Source organism: Aythya ferina (assembly GCF_964211825.1).
Source record: "Aythya ferina genome assembly, chromosome: 1".
NCBI classification, from domain to species: domain Eukaryota; kingdom Metazoa; phylum Chordata; class Aves; order Anseriformes; family Anatidae; genus Aythya; species Aythya ferina.
In genome coordinates this window covers 177,986,436-178,012,891 of record NC_140296.1, presented here as the reverse complement: position 1 = coordinate 178,012,891, position 26,456 = coordinate 177,986,436, and the positions used below count along the sequence as shown (strand labels likewise).

The window sequence follows — 26,456 nt, the reverse complement described above, 5'->3', positions numbered from 1 at the left end:
TCAGGATGTCTAATTCCTTTTAATGTCCTTGTGGTTTATACAGCCATATGGATACAGAAAACTGATTTTCACAAGCCTAAACTTTTAATGAAAGTTGCAGAATCTACTTTAGGTAGGGACATAGACACTCAGTTGCAAAAATCTATCATTACGTTGAAAGAAAACTGGAAGACTGCAGTTTCATATTAACAAAGATAAAGTGAAGCTTGCTGTTTGGTTATTGTCAGGTAGGGATCTGTGCCCAGCCAAAAAGACTTCACAACAGGTTGAGCAGGTTGTGTTAACAGTAGCTTGGTCTGTTATCATTATTATTTTTTATTTTTAATTTATTTATATTTTTTTTTTGGTCAAGAGAATCCCTGTTTTGAATATTTTTGAATTATTTCCAGCAGGATTATGTGTGCTTTATCATTGATATAATAAATAAGAGAGTATCAAGGATATTTTGGATATAAACCATTCCCACTTGATATTTGCAGATCAAAATATTAACTAGTACCTAAGCTCAGCTAATAAGCACTCTTTTTTTTTTTTTTTTTTTTTTCTTCTTAGGATGAATAATACTATTATAATGCTATGTACTTGCCAAAACGATAACCTAGGAAGTGATTAGTTGAAGAAGTCTCGATGACTTTCATTTGTTCCTCTTCCTGGTTTTCCTTGCTTCCTTCTGGGTTTTATTAATTTCAGGCACTGCTATAAGACTTTGTGACTGTATGTCAGAAAAGAAAGAATTACATTCTGTTCAAGCAAAAAGGCTCCTGATGATGTTCCCAAATACTTCTTCCCTATATGTGGAATCAATTTCTAGAGCTGTTAAGGAAAGCAACATGTCTCTTCTCTGAAGTATTTTACAGAACACACAGTCCTACAGCAACCCACTAACTTGTTTTTGAATTGAAAGGTTTGTTTTGATTTATTTTGCTTTCCTTTGTAGATAAAATAGTAGATTATGTTCCAATGTGATCCTTGAAAGATAAACCTGTATATTCTAATGAAAAATATTTCTGCTTAATTTGCTCAATTGTGAAATACCATATATTTCAAGCAGTTTCGAAGGTTTGACATGATTAGCCTTCATTAGTTTGGTAATTAGCTTAAGCAGATTGTTTTGGAACAGGCTCATTCCTGCTACTGAGTCAATCATATTTTGTTACAAAAGTTCACTCTCGAAGAATTTTTCACCACAATTTTAATTGCTTTTTTTTTTTTTTTTTTTTAAATAAAGTTAGGAAGCATGAAACTGCAAATTTGTCTCACTGAGAAAAATCCTTAATTCCAGAGGCTGCACATACTAGTTTGATATTGTAAAGTTTGTCTTCTGCTTCTGCATGTTACAGAAAGAATGTTGCAGAGTTAGATGGATGGTATAGATAGGTAATAGAAATGTAGGTAATTACCAGGAAACATCCTTCCACTGTAACAGTTGTTGTAGCACAATCTTTATTAAATATCCTTTGTTATGTTCAAAATTATTATAATCAGATTTTCTGTCTGATGTGACAATACTAATGGGAGCACTCACAATACCTGAAATACTACATGCATTTCTTCATAAAATAGACGTCAGATAAAGTCGAAGAGATTGGCCATAGGAAAGGAAGATCCATATAGAGTATTCAGCAGTTAGGACATGTTAGAATCCAGGTAAGGTTAATTGTGGTCTCATTTAATTTTGTAACTGGAAAACATTCAGAATAGTTATTGATGAAAAATCGATTTAAGGTAGCTCCATCCATATCTCCCAGACTTGCAGATATTGATTTGGGAGATGCTGATATGTAGCATTCAGTCTTCCTGTCAGTCAGTTTCAGAGTTTAAAAGAACAGTATTTGGTAAGAAGAGTTATCGAACTCTTCATCATGGCTATGACTGTTTTGTTGTTTTGTTTCAGTTTGGTCATCTTAGATGCTGCTTAGCTTTGTAATTATAAGGAATTTGTTAATTTCCTTCTTAATACCTATGATTCTGAGCTCAAAAGCACAATTTCAACTGGTAATATTGTACCAAAATAAAGCTTTGTTTTGTTATGAAAACTGTAGGTGCAAACAGTCATAACTCGGCTTTTCTCTGCTAGAGGCAGAGAGGAGAGTAAGATGAGGGGGAAAGAGAATCTCTTTTTTTCTTCCTGGTTTTGTCTTTCTCTTGCTCACCATCTTTGGAAGTTAACTGAGTTGGAAGTAAAAATGAATAGATTTTGACTTAATTCTACTTCTACTCTACTAGATGTATAGCAGCACTTCACTGAAAAAAATACATTTATTTTTATATATCCTTTGAGGACTCTGTTTTTTTTCCTCAATCTGAGGGCATGTTTTGCTCTGGCTGAAGCTATCTGTGTAATGGATGTTTGGAGACCCATGTGGCAAGATTAGACTTCTCAATCCCTTTTATGCCCAAAAGAGGCAAGTGAAAACAGCAATTATCATGCCATCAGCCTCGTACCAGACCTCAGCTTTCACCACACATAATTTGAAAGATCTCAAATTGTAGTCTAAGCTCTATGTTTCTTTGGGTTATCAGTGTTTCCTACTTTCTGCAGTGTGCTGACATTTATGTTCACTTACCAGTTCTGGATAATGATTAATTGCAAATGATTAATTGATAAATTTGACCACTCCATTCAAAAATCACATGAAAACAGGTTATGACTTCTAAATAATTTTTTGCAATACTTTTTGCATATAAGGAATTTGAATTAATATATTAATTCAGATTTGTTGTTTGATACTCTAAGTTTACTGTTTAATCTGTGTAACGCTTTCTGTTGGATTTACTCTGTAAATGAATGACTCACTTTTCTAAAAATTATTTCTTATAAACTGTGTTGAATCCAAACCACAATTTCCTTCACACCTGAAGAATTGCAATAATAGATCCCAACTTTATTTTGAACAGCTTGTTGTGTGAGTATGGTTTTATTCATAGAAACAAGTTTGAGAAGAAAAAAAAAAGTGAATGTATTTGTGAATAAATATATTTATTATAAATTTATATTTATTATAAATATTTATATGTATGAAAACATATGTGAATATTGTTGTAAGATATGATGCAGAAAGTCTCAGTCATCTTGCATTATTTCCTCCTACGTTTAACTTCATATGTTATAGACATCGGTTCTAAAAATGCTACAAATACTTGTAGACTGTCTCCTGATTTTTTTTACATACAAGGAGCTTGCAGAGTGGTCCAGTGCACACTGTTTTTTTCTACTGAGAGGTGCTTTCCATGCCTCTCAGAAAAGTCTATTATTTCCTAAGGGCTCAATTGTGTCTGGTTAGGCATAGATTACAGAATAAAGTGGTGATGAGCTGCATTTTCTAAGATAACCACATGGACCTAGAGTGTCTCTGGAGATTAGACTTGTACAGAGTCACGCAAAACTTTTCTGAGATAACCACATCGGCCTAGAATACCACCGGAGGTTAGTCTTGCACAGAGTTGTAAACAACTTTTTCTATCTTTTTTGCAATGGTTTGTCAATGCTGTAGAAATGGTGGTTCAAATTCCCTATCTCAGGACAGGAACTGAAATTTGGGGTTCTCAAATCTTTCTTTCCCTGATACTAGAGGCAATAATCACAAGGCACTGTTTTTTGTATAAGCAGTAAGGTTTTGACTGACAGAGTGCTAGTCACAGTGAGGTTAAGTTAGTGTCAGTTTGCTTCCATTGTTATAAATAGAAATGAAATATTATTAAACCAAAACATACCATCATAAAGAAGCTACAGTTTAAGATACCAGAACAGGATGTTTCATTGATAAGAACAGAAAAGTATTGCACAGATAAATCCTTTGGAACGGTCATTATACACACCAAATTACTGCTCACTTGCTTTTTAATAGCATGTCTATAGCCTTGACATTTAATCATAGCAAGAATGGTATCTATTGAATCTCATTCAATAAGTCACCGATTAAAATTATTTTTTTAAGGCCAGTAAAATGTAAAATGCTTGTTATTTTTCTTTTATTACTTCATGTGCTTTTGTTTTCCCTTGAAAACATGTTTGGAAACTTTACCTATAAAGTTGTGTTCCCCTGTTTTTTATATATTTATTTTATCTATTTATCTGTACAAATACAAGAAAAAACACAGGCAGGATTTTATTTAAAAATAACAAGAACAATTTCTAGATGTATATATTGATACCACTAAAAAGAGTATTAGTTTCTACTGAAAGAGTACTTGGATCAGATATTAAGTTTATATAAGAAATAAAGTAAATAACGCATGAAGAGCTAGAACTGACTTGAAAGCGTTCATGCAGATAGAACGCACAACATACAACCTCTGTGCTGTCATGGATGCCTTTACATAACTATACCAAGTGTGTCAAAATGTAATAAAATCTTTATAAATTCTCATTAATTGATGGAGGATTTGATACACTCAAATAGAAGTGTAGAAATTTTCTAGTAGTTTCACTTTAGTTTTACTTGTTTAATAGAGATGTAGATTATGGTTTATTGGTATTTACATCCTTGGTAATTGTTTTGCTTCTCAATATAAAGAACTAGGCTGCATACATGCATAACATATTAGAAATGCCATTAAGCAAATGAATGTGAATTAATGTTTTGCCTCTTTATGCTATGCAAAACACAAATTTTCCCCAATTAATTTACAATTGATTGCTCTATATTGTGCCCCAAGGGAATGGAAAAAAAAGTCTGTTTCTATGTTCCCTACTATTCTGTTTCTGTAGTTTGATTAAACTAAGCATCAAAGGAATAAATTATTTATGCATTACTAAAGGTAAATTATTTTAATTGTTAGAATCTAATCACTTCTATGTGTGTATATTCTGGACTAGGATAACGTAACCTGAATTTATTGTTTATTTATCTGTGATATATTTTTAAAGCACATGTATCCAAAGGGAGGCATGTGTTTCCAGCATTTGGACTGCCCGATATATGTAGGTATATGTGGTCTATATGAAACAAATGTGTTGGTCTTTGTCCAGTTCACCAATGTAAGCTTTCATTAATATCTGGAATACCTGTAGCTTGCATTCTTGACAAAGCATAAATACATATTTAGCCTCTGTCAGTTTACCTTCTCAATCAAAGAGATTGATTGAGACTGTACTGCTCAACCTGTTCAGAACTTCTGACCTGTTCATGACTGTTGCAACACTGTTGTTTTTCTTGTCAATCTAATACCAAAATTCAGTTTTAGTCAATGCCGTCCTTCCTATGTTTTACAAAATCTTCTGGGAAAATATAAGTGGGCTTCTTTATACTTCTCTTTGTTCCTCAGCTTCTAAGGTACATAGTGATATAGAAGAAATCAGAAGAGACAAGTAAAATAGGCAGAGCAGCATTTGCTTGTTAGAACTTGTGAAAATAGCCATCAGGAAGAATATTCAAACATATAAATGCTTGTTTAAATCAAAACTTTTTAAATTTTGATTATTCTGTTTCAAGTGCAAGTTTAGAAATATTTTTATTATCTGAATTGGCACAGTCATGCATTTTGGATGATGAGTCAGGATTTAAGCAAGCCTTTTCCTGAATTTTATCCCAAAGTCCCATCTAGAAAAAGAAAATGAACCAGGAGCTGGGGGGGGGGGGGGGGGGGGTGGAGGTGGGGGTAGAGGGGGAAAGCTTAAAATTACTGGCTTGATTTATGGAATATGGAACTGAGGCAGGACTGATAGTTTATATTGACTGCACAGAAAAAGGCCTGTGTCCAGGACCTGGGCTGTAGACCTCAGGTGGCTTCTTTCCAGCCTTCAAAATGCAGAAGAATGTCAGAATTCTCCTTAATGTGTGCTCATTAATGGATGGCTTCAGATGGCTTCCTTTTTATCATGCTGGTAGTTTGGTATTATTATTCTGAGGCCTCTCTTCATAAATTATATAGCACCTAGGCATGTAACAGAGTTCACTTCATTTAGGAGGGTAGGGCAGATAATTAAAGATTACCTGTGAAATGTTTTAATTCTTCCTTTGAACTAAACCTTAACCCCTGACAGGTGATGGGAGTTGGAGATCTACCTTCTTATTATGCTTTGGAAGATGGCATCTACTACATCATTAAATAAGTTTTGAAAGTTTTACTCATTTGGTATGTGGCATAGAAATACACTAAAGCTGTAATAAAAAGAGAATGTGGAAAACAGCTGTAAGATTGGGCAGAATATGAATCCTTCCTCACAATGCTTAATCTTTGCTTCCCATTTACACATAAAGCAATAAAGAAAATGAGACTGCAAAAAAGATAAATGTAAAAAATATAGCTTTTCTTTCTTTGATATGCCTTCTTGAAACTTTGTGGAAAACCATGTACGTGTTGTGACGCTTAGTTCCCAGTTCTCAGTGGCATTGAGACATCCTGATTAAAGTGAACAGTATTATTCTTTTATAGACTGCTCTGTATCTCAGAAATAAACTGAGTAACATGTGGCAGTTGCCAGGGTAACAATTTTTTTTTCATTATGCAGAAAAAAGTCCAGGAATAAAACACGTGTAGAATTGCAGTGTGGAAAACAGTGTCATATCCAGTCTCATATACTCGATTTGCTTTTTATGGTTTTCCTCCATAGTATTTACATAACAATGAATTAGATTTGTGTCAGCTTTTACCTTGAATCTCTCTGTACTCCTGTATTTTGCCTGGCTTAGGAAGTAATTTAAGCATTCAGCTTAAACTGTTTTTTGCCCTGTCAAACTATCTATACTTACTGTCAATAAGATATAGCTGGGAGTAGTGTAAGTGATGATGATATTCTCTGGGTGTGATTATTGGGTAACGTAAGCAGAAATAAAATCTAATTTTAAAACTTGTTTCATTCACTTAAATGTGAGTTGTAATCGGTCAAATTCCATTAAGCATCTATCTTGAATATGAGTATCAGTGAAGAGCCAGAAGGCATTTAGAAAGCTGAGATTTTGCTGCTCACAAAGGAGCCTAGTTTAGGGCCTGAACAGAAGTTCTTATTAGGAGAAACTTTTTTGTGCTTGTTTTGAAACGTGTTTGGTAATGAATTCTGTGAGTTGTTGCATAATGAGAAAAGCATCGTTGTAAGAGGAAATAATTGTATCATTAACATTTAGATTTGAACTACATGCAAATACTTAACTCCATTAATGGCAACAAGCAGGCTTTGTCAGGCATCTTTGTAAAGACCATAGCTAAGAAATAGTTAATGGCACTATGTTGGTATTATTTTGGTGAAACACTTGATGTTTCTAAAACTTCACTGCATTTTACACTTTTGAATTTAGAATATACTCTTGTTGGGATATTGATTTAGTAACTTGATATAATACCAGTGATTAATAAAGCAATATAATTTAATTTTTGCAGCAGTACTTTCTGTAAAAAAAAATTATCAAAGTGTAGCTTTTACTCATTGTAAAGAACAGAGTTGCAAATTATCTGCATAGATTATGTATTCTCCTATAAGAAAAATACTTTAAGGGCTTCCCGACCCTCCCTCTAAACCTAGTACCAAATAAATCACATTACAATGATTTTATATATGTTCAGACCTTCAAACTAAAAAAGCTCTCTTACACAGTGGATAACACCAGAGCAAAATCTGGAATTTGGTGCTGCAGCTCATTTCTGCCGTTTTACATGTAGTATAATAGCATTGTTCTGGTTTGTCTTCATTTGTACATTCCTGTCTTTTTTTCAAAGCTTAGGACTAAAAATGGTGTTCATTTAACCATCTGTATGAGAGTTCTCTAAATTTTCAGTGACTCTAATTGACCAGTTCATGTTTCTTAAATTACTCTGGCAGAAGTAATTACTGGGTGGATCTTGATAGTGGAGATAACCCTGAGAAAATCAGCACAAATAATAACTCTAAACAGGCAAGATTTCTCAGCAGAATCCCTTCTCATGAAACTTGTTGCAGGTTTATACCATGTAAAGAGTGAAACAGGTTAAATATATTCACTACATGAAATAAAATACCACTCTAGGAACTGAAAGCTGGAGTTTAGAGCTTAACATGAAGTGGTTATTATGTTATTCTTGTTCACAATTGTTAATGCTGTATTTTCAAGACTGTATAAATCTGTAGTATATTCAGCATCGTATTTGTGGAATACACTGAACACCTGGCTGAGCAGAAATACACAGGTTACAGACTAAGGTGGTAAAGCTCCAGGGAATTGTTCTCCCCTACTAGAAAATGGATATTTTCTGTTATGTGAATAAACATTGTGTTATTTTAACAATTGAAAACAAAATAGGAGGGCACTTAAAGAATATTTTTTTTACGTGTTGGGATGTGGTCTAGTTACCTTTGTCTTGATGGTTAACAACAAAGCAAATATTGCCTCATGTCTAAACAGTTTTATTTTCTTTGTAGCTGTGAGCCATCTATCAGACAGTCTACCTTCTCAAAATTTTCAGTTCCATACCACTGGATCAGATACCAAACTCAAAGCGTGTAGAGATTAGCAACGTTCCTTCCACCTCTGGTAGCATCTTAATTACTCTCATCCAATGCAGTCATACTGAGCCATCTAAGCAGACTCCGATGAAGACAGTGATACTGTAAATTGTCACCTAGGTCAGCAAAGTAGCAAGCCCCTCTACTGAAAAGATCATAACACCATAGGATGCTTCAGGTTGGAAGGGACCTCAGCAAATTTCTAGTACAACTTCCTGCTCAAAGCAGGGTCTGCTATTATGTCAGATCAGCTCATGGAAGGTAAAGTTGCTTTGTTTTGTTTGTGTTTTGTATAAAACTTTTATCAGTTTCTAATAGCATTGTAGAATGGCTTGGGCTGAAAGGGACCTTATAGATCATCTAGTTCCAACCCCTCTGACATAGGGAGGTCTTCTTTTTGTTTTTTTTGTAGTGTTTTCTCTGTCTTTGTGCTATTGCTAGCATTGATATAATAACATACCAACCCAAGACATTGTTGGGATAACTGATCTGTAAAACATTGAAAACAAGGACTATAAAAGTTTAATCCACATCAACCCTAAGTAAATGGAAAGATTTCTCATGCTTTTTGTGAACTTTTGGTAAGCATCAGAAACTGTCAAAGCAGTGATGAAAAGTAACACTTGAAAAAGAGAAAGTTTAAGAATTTTGTTAACACTTGTCCTGTTTTTCTGTTGTAAACTTAAATACCTGTGTTGGTGTAGCTCCACTGTTGAATCTCTACTTCAACTGAGAGGATGACCAAAGACCTTAAACACACTTGAGAATTTGGGCAATGTATGGGGAATTTAATCTTTCAGCAATTACATCTTTGAAATTGCATATAATTTTACCTCATTATTCTATTTATGGTTTTATTATTACATGATACCTGGAGAAGGTAATATTTAAGTGCTTTAAAAAGGCAACAGGATCTGGATTGCAATGGGAAGCCTCTGAAGGCAGTTGCAGCACTGACAATCAAAATTAAAACAACAATAAATCCACCTTTATTAGAGGAAGTTCTTTTATGTAAGTACCTAAATATAAATTTAAAACAAACAAACAAACAAACAAACAAACAAACAACAAAAAAAACCTCTTTCTCTAACTTACTTTCAAAACCCTCAAGGCAAATACACAGTTATAAGAAAAATCATTCTATTCTATTTGAATCAATATTTTTCCAATGAAATCACACATTTTTTATTGGCCTACTGTACTATATAAATAATACAACCCTTTTAGAGCAGCTTCTAAATCTAACTGTTGAACAGGGTAAGTAATGGATGTAGAAGGGGGAAATGAAGCCTAATCATAGAAGCTATATAGCTATATGGTATAGAAGCTATAAGTATTATAGTTTCTATCCTTAAAATGCACTATTGTAATTAATTCTGGAAATGTAGACATTGAAATGGGCCTATTTCTTTAAAATACTTCAAAAAATGGTTAAAAAAAAAAAAAAATACTGTCTTTTCTCCATAATGTCAGTGACATCTGGCTTAGCAGCTTGAGAGCACAGGTCAAAATATGTAAAAAGAAACAATTCTGTTATTTTCATTTGCTTTGAGATTTTACTGCCCAGTGTGACAATAATGATCATGGATAGAATAACAGAATTATGGAGATGTGCTAACTATAGGTGAGTGGAGCATTCTATAAGTAATCAGCAAACATTAATGTCTGTGTTAGACATCTTTTTGATAGGTTGGAGAGGATGGATTTATGCAGCTAACATGCAAAGATCTGAGGATCTGAATATCTTAATATGAACATTTATTTTTTGAGAGATAAAAGTCATTAATGGACAAGAGGGAGGTACGTGAGGCTAGAATGGAACTGGAGAAGATAAGACACAAATCATGAACAGTTAGGAAAAAAAAAATCTTAGTTGCAAGTTATCTGTTAACACAAAACAATAAAGAGCAAAAGCTTTATTGGAAGTCCCTCCTCTGAATGATTCGGAGAGTTAAGTTGAACTCATACTGCTGTTATTAATAGCAGTAAGAATACTTCTTTGATGTCCATGCTGCTTGGACAAAACTTTGTACTTTCATCATACGCTTGCTATGCTCCCCGTCCCCCCCAGGTAAATTGATTATGGCAGTTCTAAAAACTGCCTAATCTTATTTTGCTTACTCCCAGGTAATAAGCTGACAATTTAAGCACTGACATTCTTCATGGAAAAATGCCTAACTACAGTCAAGTGAGATATGAAATAGAGGGACCATATGTTTCCATTTTGGAACATCAATTTACTTTCCATGAGTTACATTTCAAAGTAAGGTTTATCTTAAATATTGAAAAGGCCTGCTTCTCCTTATGAAGACTGATAATACGCCATTTGTTGTTTCTGAGTATTCGTGTATCATCACACAGGCAAAACAAAATGTACAATAGTTGCAAAATGTTTGCTCTAATTCTGCTTAATTAAACTCCATTTGACCCAAAGTCAAGAATTCAGCTTGTTTCCAGGGTCTCTCAATGTGGTGCTCGAAAAACCACCTAGCCAACTTTTCTAGGGGATACGGACTGATTCCAAAGCTGGTTTTGTTTTGTTTTGTTTTGTTTTTGGAGCTGGCTAAGTAGATTCCTTTTCATCTTAAATCCTGTTTTTCAGGAAGTTTTGGATCTCCATCTAGATGTTTTAGATATAGATGCTGTGCCATAATATGTATAATAATAGGGATTATTCTAAAAAAGAAGAAAAGGTCTCAAGGATCTTTTACTTTGTAGCATTAGCAGAAGCGAACCGACATGATGAATTTCATGTTTCTGGATAGAAACATGATGGAAGCACCAAAAAGCAAAGAGAAAAAGCTTTTACAAATCCCTTCTGCATCTGTTGACATCAATGGGAATTTTGCCATTTACCACAAATGGAAGTAAAATTACACTCAAAGATAGCAATTCTGAGGACCATCTGTGAAAGGTTTCTGGATTGTTCTATCTAGTATGGAAATTTTAATGGTAACAGTTTCATTTGTGTGTTTTTAGCAGATAGTTCTCTTATAATTACTTTTACACAGAACTCTGTTAAAACAATGTTAATGGGAAAGTAGAAACAAACACAATTAGCAAAAAATCAAGAAAATAAAAGATAACAATTTCAGTTGAGACTCCCATGATGGTTTTGATCCAGCCTGCTTTTACTGAGGTATTTGTATGGAACAGAAATCAGCAGCAATATACAGTATCACCAGCTTTAGAGGTACATAAAAGGGCAATTTATGTTTTAGTATCTTTGGGTAATGGCACAAAATTATAGCTAACGTGAGTTTTTAACCCAATTTTCTTTGGCTTATATCTTAAATTTGTTTTACCATGCTCTAAAGGCATGGAAGTGTCTATACCAGCATGGATACAAACACACTAGCTCTCCTGACTGCTGCTGAAATGAAGCAGTGGTGAGGCTATGGTAGGCTTTGTTCTGAACCCTAGATTCTTGAAAGCAAGTTTAGGTTTTATTTTACCAATAACAACACTTCATATATTCAGGAAAGTGCATCCTATTAAAATTAGTCTATGCACTGTTAGTCTAAGCAGATTGCTTCTTATCTGAATGTGTATCAGGTTTGTATGGTGTAGTCCAAACATGCGCATTATGTTGGGGCCTGTGGAAGTGAAAAATGTAGGACCAGTGCTGTGCAGTACCTCAGATTCATGGGCTGTTCTTTCTGACCAAGATACAGCCCAGCAGCTTACCTGCTGTTCTTGAAGAGCAGTATACTTTTCCATATGTGTTTTGGGAGTTCAGAGTCTAACCCTAGAATAATACGCTGAATATCCTTTTTGTCCTGTATTGCACAATAAAAATTGAATGACTGAAAATGTGTCTGACAGAGTGTTGATGACTACATAGCAAAGCAACATTCAAGAGGGTATGTTACCTGAATTATACGTGCTGGGTGAAATTGCTGTTCAGACAACCATTTCTAGCTTTACAGATGATTATATTTGCAATTACCTCATTTTGTCTTCTCTCACCTCGTAATGATATTTCTGTAAACTGGCATAATAGGCATTAATCTTTTCCTTTCTCTCAGGTGCTGTAGTGTTTTAGCCTTGTGTTTGTGCTTACCGGTAAGTAACTGGCCAAAAAAAATTAAAATGGAGTGAATAGTGAAATTACTGCATTCCAGGAGAGTGTCATAAAACAGCTACTGTACAGCCTCAGCTGTCTTTTTTTTCCAAAGTTAACATGGTGCATCCACTGTAAAAAAAAAAATAAATAAATAAAAAAAATGCGAAAAGGTGTAGTACACAGAATGTATCTAGGATAAACTTACAGTTTTATGCTTCAAGAGTAACCTAAATAAATAGCTGCACTTTGTTATAAACTGGTATTAAATGGGAGTTATGCAGATAACGTCCCTCAAGCTACATTTGGGTAATGAAATTACTTGGCTGTAATTCTATTTTTCATACTGAAAGACTTCTTCTATTGGTTTAGAACTTGCTAAGGGGAAACAATATTAAACCACTGTACTGTTTCTGAAACACTTTTGCACTGGGGAGGGAGGAGGGATTTTTGGAAGACTGGCTCATCTCTGTATGGGACACATGTAATATGTCAGCTTCATGTGGTGTGGTGGGTTTGGAGGGGTTGTCGTGTGGAGAAAAGGTTTTTCTGTGATGCTTAGCCCTGTATGAGTCTTGGCTGGAGTGGGCTCTCCTGTCTTTCTGCTTGTCTGGCCAGCAACATGGAACTAGCTGGGGTAGAAAACTCTGCAGGTAATTCTGCACTTTGGTAGAAACATGGGGAATTAACTTGCTGTTAAGTGGCATCTGCAGTTGCTGATGCTTGACATGACCTCCAGAGATAGCTGCTTTCCAGAGGGGAGAGGAAGTTCAGGGGCTTGAAAGAATGTGGCCACAGGAATGAGCTTAGGGTGAAGAAAATGAATAAATGTCTCTAGTAGATTTACAGCTACTGTGACACTGACTAAAATGTTTGAGAAAAGTCTCTGTTTACGCATAAAAATTATCCCTCTCAGGATGAACAATTTTATTAGGACTTCAGGTACAGAATAAATCACATAAATATGATATAAATAGTGACACGAATATATATCTTTTCAGCAGAGATGTGGTATTATGCAGCAGAACGAGGAGACATTTGTGTTTATCCTTATTCAGGGAACAAGTTAAACATTTGCAGTTATTTAAGTGCCTCCCAAGTCAGGGATATATTTCTTTGTCTGTCTTTATGGATGACTTTGCATTTTAGCACTAGGATGACAAAGCCAACCCGATTGTCAGCTGGGGTTTCCTTGAACATCTCAACACCACTCTAGAAGAACCCTGGCAATTTCTGACCTTTGTGTTGCCATTACATTACCTTTGTAAAGACTATTTGGGGACTCTTCTTTTCCCCAGGATGATGGCTATGTTGTGATGATTTAAAAAATGTGTTGGTGCACACCTTTGCTCTTCCTTGTGTGTTCTATTACCTGGTGATAATTCTGGATCATTTTTCTGTAATTTATTCAACAGGCAATTTCTAAATTGTCTGATCCCTAGGCAGAGAATTGTATAAACAATCTTATTTTTTTTTTTTCAATACTGGTAACTAAATAGCCAGGGAAATGTACAGTTAAACTTAAGACAGGTATTTTTACCTTTCTTCTACCACATGGTGTTATTTGCATGACAAGAACCTTCTTGTAAAAGATTCTTGGGGTAATTCTAATAATCAGTAGATACTTTGGAAAAAAAAAAAAAAAATCCCTATAGCATTTCACTCAGCTTTGCAGTATTTGCCTCTAAGTACAGGAAAGGGAACTGCTAAATGATTTCTTTTGTGTCAGTGTTGTCAAAAAGCATTTCCCAGTTTGACTGGAATTGTGGGAGTTGAGAGCAGAAAAGAGGCAAAAAAATCTTTTCTGTTCTAAATCACAGGTCAGTAGAGTTAAGCTACCATTAAATTTGGGGCAGATATTTTAATGAATTCCATAAATACAGCAGATGAATAGAAATAATGGGAGTACAGAGTCTTATTTCCTTTGAATTATAGCATTACTGCTTGTGGCCAAGCAGTTACAGCAAATAGGCTGACTGAAAGTTTTATACAGACAAATCTTTGGTGAAGAAGAAATATTTCCAAATGAATGATAATCATTTCAAGAATGCAATGTATAAATATGTGTTTGTGAAATTAAGCTTTTCATTCATTTTAATGTCCATGCAGTTGTTTGTGCTTTGCAACAAACCACTAAGCAGGTTTGGGAATGCTAGGGGTGAGAGCCCATCTGTAGCTTGTACTTCCAAACACTTTGTAAATTAAAGCTAAGAAATCATAAAATAGAAGTAAATGAGCATGAGAAATATAATCCTATTTATCAAATCATATATCATTTTCCATGTATGACTACAGCATGTCTTTATTGAGAGAAGAAAATGTGCACATGTTGACTCTGTTTATTCCTTTACTATTCAGTTTATTATGGTAGATTTATTATATAGTATCATCTTCCATGTATAAAGAATAAAAAATCCTGTCAGAGTAGGGTAGTCACATCAAGTAAAATTGTGAAAGTAGTCTGTGTTTTGCCCTCATGGAAGTGCTCTTTCTCAGCAGGTGGCACACTCAACTAAAAGAGCCCAGTGTGGAATGACTTTATTGACATCCATATTGTCAATATGCAGTCCTCTGGTGCAGATGAATACAGCTTCATGGGCTGTGCGAATGATAGTTCATCAGTTCAGGTCAGCTGAGGATAGGAATTTCTTGTGGTGACGCTGATGACATCATATATAGATTTGTTGTGGTGACATCAACAGCATCGTTTTTAGATGTGTATAACACTGAGGTTCATGTTGTTTGTTTCAATAAAGTTTTTGGCACCAAGAGCATTAAGAAATGTTCTTGTGAACAGTGTTCACAACAATGGCATTTAACAGTTTGTGGATTGGTCAGTTGAATAAGTAATAAGGTAGGGTAATTTTGTTTTACAGTTACATTACAGTTTTAATGAGAAGTATTGATTTTCTATTAATACTAATGTGCTTAATGACCTTTTTAATGACATCTGTCACTACTGTTTCTTCTCAAATTCTACTGACATTTTCCCTTCAAAAAAAAAAAAAAGAAAAAAAGGAAAGGAAAGGGTTTTAATTGTTTATTGTATTTTTAGAATGAGAATTACTGTTCTTTTTGAGGTAATATGGGGGCTTAAAAACATGGAGGGGGATGTTAAAAAAAAAAAGGAAAAAGAAGAAATTCATGTTTTAGAAGTTACACATTTTTGAACAAATCTACTTTGGGAAACAGTTGCTTGAGTGCTATGTGTCAAACAAGTTTTTCACTGTCAGATTTTGCTTGTTGTTGTTATGTAGAGTTTGTCGAATTTAAAGTGGAAGGGTTTGCTAAGATATTTTCTGGCCTTTTCTCTCTCAAGACTTTTCCTTCTTTTCCTCCAGCTTTTAATGGTACTATGTGAAGGAAGGATATATGAATAAAGTGAAACATTGATGTACCATAACTTACAGAACACGTATTTCTACAGTTCAAAAAATGCTTAATATAGAGTTTGCCTTAAAAACCTGTTTTATATAGCTTATGTTCTTCTTCTGTGTCAGCTGCCCAAAAATCTGTCTATTAAACACCAACCATTTAAAGATATAATTGTTCTCACCAAGCAGCAAAGAGCAAAGCTTTTTTTATTTATTTTTATTTTTTTTTAGAGTAAGTATTAGTAGAATAAAGATTAGGGGTAAGAGTCACAGAAAGTGGCTACAACACTGCTAAATGGTTTGCTCTCACTTGCAAACACTTAATTTTGTCCTCTAATGTCAAGGGATGAGTGATCACAAGTGACTTGCAGGATTTATTTTCATAAGCCGCTTTTCTTCATCAGTTGACAAAGATTAGACTTGATATTTATGATCTGCATTTTAGATAGCAATGTTGCCTAGCTGATCTGCTCTAACCCTGGTGCAAAAGGGCACTGCTCCCCTACCTGTGGTACTCCATACGTGCTGTGATGTCATGCTGGAGCACACCGCCCCGAAAGGCAGTACGGTGGAGTTGCCATAACAACATCAGCCAGTCATTGTCTGACACTACAACGTTATCGCAGGAGCTTTTAGGGAGTATTAACCAAAATAGTCACCAAACATTTGGGCTGGTGTGCTAGTTAAGAATGTGTGTGCTGTGTGCTCAGACGGTGCATGTGCAGCGTGTTTTCTCTGTACGTGCATGGTTGGGATGGCCAAATTTTTCTGAAATACTTTGGCTCATCTATATAATATCTTAAAGCAGAGCATTAGAGTGGCAAAAATCAGTGCATATTAGTGTAAAGTTACCCACAGTTACTTAATTTTTACATTAAAAACCAGTGAGACTTAAATCAGAAAAGCCGAGCATGTACCATGATATATAATAGAAAAAGTTTCATCTGAGTAGTCCTTTGCATACAGCATGAAGAGATCAGAATCAGGCTTTCTCTCCTTTTTGCATGCCATGTTCTGTAAAAACACAACCCAGTAGCTTGAAATTCTTGTTTTAACAACTAAAATGCACATGTAATGTGGGTGGAAAAGGGATATTTAATGAATTGAACCAGAGACTGTGGTTCACATAATAAAATAAACCAGCTTGCTTTAAACAGATTTCATACAACCTCTGAAATAGAGGAAGCAAGCTTGCCTAGCAGGAGCTAATGCTTCAATACCTTTCATTCTGTACTCTGAAAAGGAAACCTCTTCTTAAGCTCATTCATTTTCCAGAGGGAAAATCGAATGCTGTGGCATATTGTCAGAGCTGCTTTATTGTCACCATTTACAAAGGTCACCTGAATTAATTGACTTCTTACCATACATATTGTTAAGCTACCCATTTCCTGACATTTATGGAAAGGTGGCAGGCTTACAGCCATTGGCTATCTGTTGATGTTTCACGATGTTTGTTACTCAAAACACAGTAACTCTAAAATTGCAAGTAAATAATTGCATTGCTGCAAAGGAACAGATTCTTTATGATGCTCTCCAAGGTGTACAGAGAGGGGGGTGGGGGTGGTGGGGAGAAGTACAAGAAATAATCTAAATACTGAGCTGTTTTTAATGCAGACACAGTATTCTAAAAAGCAAACAGGAACATGTAGGAATATTTAGGTTGTAATTTTTCACTTTGAAGCACACAGCAGATAGCTAAACTGTCTTTTCCACAGCATAAACTAAAACCTCTCTCTGGCTTTCACTGGTGCGTGAATCACACATCCATGCTGATGGACTTTACTGAATATGTTTTCATGTGAAGGGATACTAGGATACTGTTATACTGCATGAAAGAAATGACATACACATGAGGCAACAGTATTGCTAGCGTGGAATTTTATGTTTATTTAAATAGTGAATAATTACTGTCTTTTTTCTAGCCCCCTCCCCCCAGCATTTACTGCCCCCCTGGTCTCCTTGTGTTGGGCTCTTGTCTTCCTGAACAGCAGTGCTGGGCAAAAACTCAAACTAGACATGTGAAAACAAAGGCATGGAAAGCAAGGACAAACACTTTTGAGCCTTCCTATACTAAAAGAGATGAAGCTTTTATAGTGATGGATTTGAACAAGCAGTCTCCTTTATATGAAAATACACTTTGGAGACACCCTGCTGTGATCCTGTTAATTACCAAAGAAGATGAGAACTCTTCTGCTTAATGCGATCCTTTTACCTAACGCGTCTGTTCCAGCTGCATCAGTAATCAGACGTTCACACTGTCCATTCTGACTGGAAAGGGGATATTTTTAAGCGAAGTCATTTGCCACAATCCTTAAGATGTAGCCTGGCAGAAATTCAATAACTGTTTGTGATATGCTCATTCAGCCCTGCTGCTCAGTGGGTTTTAGGTCCTGACATAAACAGCATTTCCCTTAATCCTTGCACTGGCGAGAAGAAAGGAGGCTGTCCTGTGTCTTGTTTTATTGGTTTCAAAACACAGAGCAACTGTGTAATTTGATTTTGCATCCGAAACATCAGGGGGAACGTTCTCCCTTTATAATTTTCTTCCCTTTGATGTTCTTTCAAGCTAACAAATGCACAAATCTGATACTCTCACAAGCACATTTAGATTATCTCTGGTACAAAAAGCAATTTGCATTTCCATTCTGAAAGTAAAACGTGAAAATGCGCTAATAAAATAACTTTGCAAAAAGAAGAAAGGAGAAAGAGTTTACACATTAAAATAAAAGGAGAAAAATGAAAATACAGAGGAACTTACCCTACAATAAGAGTAGTTTCAGAGCTGGAGGAGTTCTTGCATCTCGGTAATTTTGATTCCTTAGTTCAGGCAACCACATACTTGTATTAAAGCCAGAGTCTGAGCAGACGTGCATACGTGTGGGTGTGCGTCTAATGGTATATAATACAAAGATGTATCTATCAATATCCTACAGCATGAGAGCCTCTCGGTGCTGCCAGCTGAGATCCCTTACGTTTGCCAGGGCGCTGTTGCTGCCTGGCTGGCTGAGGCTCGCAATCCAGCGGGGGGAGAGAGGGAGAGGGAAGAGCTGCTCGCTAGCTCTTATTTCTCCTTGTTTCCATGGTGGTTAGCGGTGCGTCGTCCACCCTCCCGGTTGTCACACTGACATGGTGCTGCCTGCTCAGCGGTCATTAATAACTGAGCCCCTTCCACTCCCCAGAGAGGAGCCAATGCCTTGGCGTGCCCGGCTGCAGCGTAGGACGCGCGGCTGCGCCAGGCTGGTTGGCCACGGGAAGCTGTCTGTTACGTGACACGGCTCCCCGGGTACGGATGCACGAAGCTCGCCTTCGCACGCTTCCAGAGATCTCTTCCGATTCGTGGGAGTTGCAGGGCACGCTTTGTGTTTTCGCAGAACGGCTCGTGAGGCTTACATTCCTTATTAGTTATTTTTTTTAAGGGTATGTAAGCATATGAGGATGTTATCTGTGTTCGGCACAACTGATCAGAGATCGCTGAAGTTCTGCAGAGGTTACTGCAGTTCAGGGGATGCTCTCTGCTGAACCATTCAGGAAAAATGCCCCCATCCGCCCTATCATTTTTCTGCCTTTTTTTTTTTTTTTTTTTTAAGAAAGCCAAGGATTTTTCCTACTCCCCCTTTCCCAAATTTAATGAAATATTAAATTTTATTGCATATGTTTATCAACAGGAAGTAAGAGCAATGATACATCTTTCTGAGAAATAAAAATTGAGAATAAACCAGGGAAAGGGTCACCGAAATAAAATCACTTTCTTTTAATCTCTGTCTTCTTCTTGGCCATCCAATTATATAAACAAAGGGCTACACAGATTTTATCTTTCCTCCTTCCTCCCTTTCTTCTTCCCTTACTTTTCCTTTCTCTCTTCTTTGTGTCATATTCTTTGGTGAAGATTTTTTCCTTTTTTTTTTTTTTTTTTTTTTTTTTTTCCCCCCTCTGTGAACCAAGGGCACACAAACTACGGATTTTTCAAACACTGTAAAGTAATTCACTTTTTTTTTTTTTTTTTAATTGTGTTTAAGGGAAGTCTGCACTGAAGTTTATTATCCCTTATAGATATGCAAAACAATATAGATGCTGGATGCTGTTAGGAGAAGCTTTTTCAGTGTGCATAGTGTTTTATGTGAAGGAAATTACTTTGTAATGGACGATGAACAAAAGGGAAATACAGAGAGTTGGTTATCAACAGGTCAGAACTAAGTGTTGGCTGCCTTGCATGGATTCAGCACTCCAGCCCTGAGTGGGACAGGCCACCCTCTAGTGGAGCACAGTGAAATGTGGTTCTCATTTCACGTGTGCTGTGTTTGAAGAAAGAAAGCCTTGTGGTCCTCTCTAATAACAATATGAAAAATTTCTGAAGATTAGTGAACAATGTAAATTCATGTATTTTTTGCAACAGCAGTAGGACCAGATTTCTCCTATAAAATGGTTACTGTTTTATGAATGCTGTGTATCACTTTGATTCACGTGGACTCTGGGATCGCAGACTGCATTAGTTTTGTTTTTATTCTGCAAGAAAATGATTTTAAACTTCACAAAATCACTTATTATGAAAAGTGAATTAAGGTACTGCCAACTTCTTCAATAAATTTCTGTCAGTTTTAATTGGTTAGGGGAAATTTTGCAAAACTGATCCTCACTGATTCATCTCTACTTGCATTGTTGTGGCTGTAATAAAGTGGCTTTTTTTCAGGTCTCCATCAAATTTTTGAGTAGTGCAATTAGAATAAGTACAGAGAGCAACTTTTAAAATTCTTTAAAGATGTGTGCAGTTCAGGTTTCATCCATGCAACTGAGCATATATGAAATAATGGAATTTAAGTGAGAGGCTGAAAATACATGCAATACACCTGGGTGGGAGGAAGGCTGTGTGGCCCTTCCATTTTTTCCCTTTCCCTTATTATAGCCTTTTTTTTTTTTTTTTTCCCTAGTGTGACTTAAAGTAATATAACAAACACACTTGGGGCCAACCCATCTTTGTCTGCCTTTTATTTCTTGCCTGGGACTGGGAAGGAGGGAACACCTGAGGCTGTAAAGATTTTATGTTACTTTTTCATGAGCTCAGGGATCACCAGTGAAACCTGGTCTCTCCTGTGTCCCAGAAGGTGGTTCAAAACACCTCTGATAGTATTTTAATGTTCACCACTGTGAGATGCAAATGTGAACTATGGTAAACTTCCCAAAGTGAACCTATCAGCCTTCCCTGCTGCCTGTTTCCAATGGGACAGCACTCAGGATGTGTTAAGAAAGCACAACCAAAAGTCAGAAAAATAAGACTTCTTGCCAAGGTAGCCCCCATAGGAAAATGGAAGTTCTGCCTGATCCTAGCCACATGGGTAGTTGCACCTGGCCCAGGAAAGATATAAACCCTTGCTCTAGCTATTCAGTGGCCCTGGGGGTGAGAGGGAGAGAATTTAAAAGAAAAATATAAGAGAATTTCAAAAAGACTCATCCAAATGGAAAATAGGAAAAGGTTAAAGTCAACAAAGTACTGCTACTTCTGTGATCTCATCCAGTGGAGAAATGAAGATCTGGAGAAAAGGGAGTAGGTAGGGACTGCTGTTGTTCAACGTAAAGGTCTCTTGGGTTTTGCCCCAACCTCACATGCTCACTGTCGTTCATGTAAAAATCTGGCATTCTAGTTAACATGAGACTCATGTAGAAACATATTCAGTGATTTGACATGTGAATTTAAGATTATATAAGTGTTTCATTTTGGTTGATTGGTATGGACTGTGTAATTAGAAGGCTAAATAATTAAATCAGCTTAAAATATACTTGCATAAAGAAAGTGAGTTTTTATGATAGACTATACATGCAATTAAAATACCTCCTTGATAGGCGTACATTTTCATATTAGTTAAAATGTTATTATATCATAATAGAGCTCTGTTTCATAAAAAATGAAATAATTGATTTTTTTAATTAGCTAATGCTAAGGAATAATTTTTTTGAACTGTCTGCAGGTGAAAAATACCTTTTATAACAATACAGTCATGATGATTAAGGTTCATTAAGTTATTTTCCTGTTGATTTCACTGTGATGCATGGTGGTTTTAAAATAGCAGTGTAATCTATTTCACCAGAATTATATATATAGCTTATTTGGCTACAGGATAGAAAAAAAAATCTCAAACTGATAGAGATACGATGAAAGTAAAGTGTGCTAGCTCCAGGTAATTATTTTGCATCTGATTACTGGGTCCACATGAAAATAAACTAAGTATTTATTTAAACATTTAGTATGATGAATAAAAACCTTAGTTATTAAAATACAGTGATTCTGTGCCTGCATTCTTTGTAAAATTGAAAGGGGATTTCAGAACTTTTGTCATTAAGGTGAAGGGTGGAGCATCTCTGGGCTTTAATATCCTGTAGACTTACTGTGGGTCAGGCAATTAGCAGAGACCATTTCTGGTATTCTTAGGCTCTGAATACACAGCTGTGTTTAGAATGCAGCAACTGCAGTTAAAATGTGAAATAAATACTATGCAGTTAAATAGAAAAAAAAAATCCCAACCATTACAAATATTTAACTTAAATTCCAGGGTGAAACACTTTATACTACAATTAGCAATTAAAAAATTCTTCTCAAGTGCTTATCCATACAGATTATGTTCACATGTAAAAAAGCAGACACAATTTGAGTAGCTTTATCAATTATGGATATGTGTGCCACTTTCTTGCTTTCTGAGGCATCACAGTGGCAGGCAAGAGGGGTGAGTGGTGACTCTTTGCACTTCACTCTCCCTTCCTGTAGCCGTTAGTGTAGAAGAGGAAGGAGCTGATGTTCGAGGGGAAAGCTCACCAGTTCTGCAATGCATTCCCCTCATGTATCTTCCATGTCAGGCGAGGGGCGGTGTTCTGTTCTGAATGAAGGTCAGAATTGCTTGGATTCAAGAAAATCTATCTTGTGACTTCATCAATTAACTTATTAATTGACTTATTAATTATAGGCACTTGTCAGGCATGATTTGCCTGGAAGAGGAAAAAGTGCCATTGCTTCCTGTAACCCTGTTCTAGCAGCATTTTCAGTGCTGCTTATGCGGTGTTGTTAACCTGACACTGTTGGGCACTTTTAGATATTACGGCAACTAACTGTTGACATTTTCCTAAGGGCTATGCTTCCATACAGACAAGTAGTAACTTTTATTAATGTGTCTCCCTCTGCGATTGAACCGTTTTTTCAGTGCACAAGTAAAAGCAACGTTTCTAGCTCTAGTTCTTTGTCTTTTTTGAAGATGAAAGGCTTGTTGCCAACAATGAGTTCAAGTTTCTAAATGCAGTTGTACCACATAGTGGAAAGTGTTGTACTTGCCTTACTTAACCTGCTGCTGACTCTGTTTTATCAGATCTCAGAGTTAGTGTTGATAGGATAGAGATAAAGCAGATGGAAACAAATCTAGGCCATGAACCTGTAAAGAATTTCATATAAGGAAAAGTTCACATCTCCACAAAGCACTAGATACTTCATTAAAAGCTATGCAAGTAGAAGGTGCTGTATGACTTGGCAAAATCTGGAACTGTGTAGTAAAGGGAACTGAATAGTACAGGCAAATTCAGTCATGTGTGATGTGGATGAATGAAAGCAGTGGTGATGAGCTGACGCTTATCTTGGTGATCAAGGGTATTTTGCATATTCCAGCAAATTTACCTATTCATGTAGCAACTGTGCTCGACGAAACAGAAAGGACAAGATCCCAGGCAAGAACTATAGTCTAATTCCCCATTATAGGCCCAAGTGCTCTAGTTAGACTTCCTCAAGAATAGTCTGAGATCCAAAAAGTCTTAATGTGTTTTATTTATACTGGTACCTATCAGGTCCAACTCAGAGGGATATCTGAGTTCTTCTGGTTTTCATTCCTGGCTCTATTTTAATAGGCAAGACTTTCTGGCATAGCAGCATCCACTGAAGGCTGGGAATGAGTCACACGTAGCAACCACAACCTCCCTATGCCGCGTGGGAATCTTAATGAAGATGAAGTAGTGAAAAGCAGCCAGAGAATTCTTACGTGCAGCTGGATTAGGTAGATGAAATATGAGACCTGTAAAGAAGTTCTCAAGCTCAGTGTATGTATTCTACTTTAGAACTGATTGCATCTCTGTATGTTAATGTCTTGCTTGTGGTCATACCTCATTTTTTGTAAGCTGTAATAGTTGGATATAATTTATTGGTATCTTCTCAATGGTAGCTCTTGAAAACTGAGGTGTTCTTGCTGATTTTATAAGAATCTGCCTGTCATTCATGGGACCCAGTGCATGCATGGGATATACCTTAAAGTGCCATGGTTGTCTGAGTTAATCAGTGTCTGCAGCTGATAAAGAAAATGGTGGCAGTAAAGATTTGAATATAGGGTCTAGAACTTCCATAATGATTGTGACCTGTTATAGTTCTTACAGGTGGTGATAAGTTGTGAATTTTGTGGCCTAATCAAGAGGATTTTCTTAATTTCTTTGCTCAAATTTGTTTTCCTTTCTATGGAGAATTAACTGATTCTTTATGCAAAACATATTGACCCTTTTTCTGTTAACACTTTGTGGTGTGGAACATAATAGATGATCAGTGAGAGGGAACCTCATTCCCCCTCAAATCTTTTTTTAATGGTTTTTAGCTACTTCCTCCAGTAAAGTCACATTTATTTTTTTAAGTATATATGGCAAGCCTTAGTGTGTTCATCGAGGGCAGAACATCAAACTTGGGTGAAAATGAACAGACACTTTTTGTTATAGTTTATCATGGTTTAATATTAAAAATGGATGGACAATAATACTAATTTAATTCTAGATTATTTGCTTTTCATAACTATTTGCATGAGTTACATTGCTGATTTAGAAATCTGTAGAAACACAGTCACTAAGCTAAATATTAGAACTAGAATGTTGTTTTCCTTTAACTTTTTTTTTTTTTTTTTCTTTTTTCTATGAGACTAAGAGAAATGTAATTTTCTCATGCTATCAATAGCATTCTCAAACTGTGGTCATGGATAATTGTTATATTGTTATGAAGTTATTTTGGCAGTGACAAGAAACAGCATGGATATGGGCAGTGTGTGTTCAGAATATGGTTAGGTAATGATAATGAAATACACTAAACTATTAGAGTGTATTGGGTACCAAGGTGAAGTTCTTAGTACTTTACTTACGCACTTTCCTTTTTTACAACTTGCAGATCTAGAATATTAATTAAAAGGTCATAGGGACATACAACATCCTTACTGGTTAGAAACAAACAAACAAACAAACAAACTATTTAATTACAAATGCAGTAAATGTTTTTCTTCTCCTCTGTAATTTGACTGCCAAAAACTGTGGGTGCACATTAAATATATTTTGTGGTATACTTCAAAAGTTATCTTTACATTAATAAGTTGGAAGTAGATAGGATCGTGTACATAATGACTTACTGGAGGAGGAGCTGTTTCAGAGGCTTTCACATAGTTCCCATTACTAAGGAAACCACTTATTTTGTCTGTGCATGTTTTGAATAGATCTCTCATTTGAAGTCTGGTGCTCAAACGCTGAGAATTGCATTATAGCACTGAGAAAGAGGCAAAGGAGACAAAAGAGGCTTAGAAACATCACTTCTTTAAGGAGTACAGTTGAAGACTATTGCATTACATGGTTATGAAAGTGTACACATCTGTTTATATTTCAGGAGTGCATATGTATGCATTTTAATTGTTTTGTTCCTACTTAAAAACAAACAAACAAACAAAAAAAAACCACAACAGAATGAAGGTATTAATCAGTAAAACAAGGCACTTTGCATGCCTCTATTATAAGGACACTTGAGAAATCTGTTGTACCATTTTGGTAGTATCAGATATGAGTTCTAAAATGAAATGTGTTGTTAATTTGAAATAGAAAGTGGTGCCTATCCAATAACAATGGCTAAAACAGTTCTGTGAGGGTGGCCATGGATTCAACCAGTTGACCAGATTTCTTTAGAAAGTGAGCCTGTGTTGGCAAAATTCCTGTTTGAAGACATGATTGCAAACTCGCAAATGTATTTACATTATATTAGAGTCAGCACATTTTCCCCATATGAATAGCACCTGTATTTTGGTCAAGAACTGACTAAACACTTGTCTTAATAAGTGAATGCAAAATCTCCCTATTATAAATTGCATGTTCTTGATTGATATACTCAGAAGTAAAAGGTTGCTTTAGTACCACCAGAACAGTCTGGTTTGAGGGGATATGTATATAAAGTGTAAGTATTTCAATTATTTGGAACTGAGTCCAAAATATTCCTTAAATATTGGAATTGTTCACAAATAAGCTGCAAGTGTCAGAGAGTTGTAGTAATCTAACAGATCGACAGGGAGCTGTAGGAAAATTAAGTCTGTGGTCAATAAATGTTCTTATTCAGCATTTCCAATAGTTGAATTTGTTTATAAGTTTGTTTTTCTGTCAAGTGGGACAGAACACAAAGACAGAAATTCCCATTTTTCAGGCATACAAATCCCATGACTTTGTAGGATGATGTGACAGCAAAAACAGTGCTATAGAAAGTTTATTTTCTGTAAAAACAGAAATATATTCTATACTTTGAAAGTGTTAGCTCCACTTTGATATATTTTGAAATGAAGAACCTTAAGTTGTC

The 26,456-nt window shown here is 35.7% G+C and overlaps 2 protein-coding genes across 8 annotated transcripts in view; one reads left to right on the top strand and one right to left on the bottom strand.

Annotated features, from left to right (window-relative positions):
* LRRN3 (leucine rich repeat neuronal 3) overlaps positions 1–19,170 on the bottom strand; it is a 58,968-nt gene extending 39,798 nt beyond the window's left edge. Inside the window, exons 1-2 of one of the 3 annotated variants that reach the window (XM_084498810.1) lie at positions 18,615–19,150; positions 12,107–12,198 (exon numbers count right to left, since the gene is read on the bottom strand). The gene's annotated coding sequence lies outside the window, so the exon portion shown is untranslated. Of the gene's footprint in view, positions 1–12,106; positions 12,199–18,614 lie in introns of all 3 variants that reach the window. The other 2 variants (XR_014685984.1, XM_084498809.1) reach the window with 2 other exon arrangements.
* IMMP2L (inner mitochondrial membrane peptidase subunit 2) overlaps positions 1–26,456 on the top strand; it is a 457,221-nt gene that overhangs the window by 207,896 nt on the left and 222,869 nt on the right. The gene's annotated exons all lie outside the window — the stretch shown is intronic.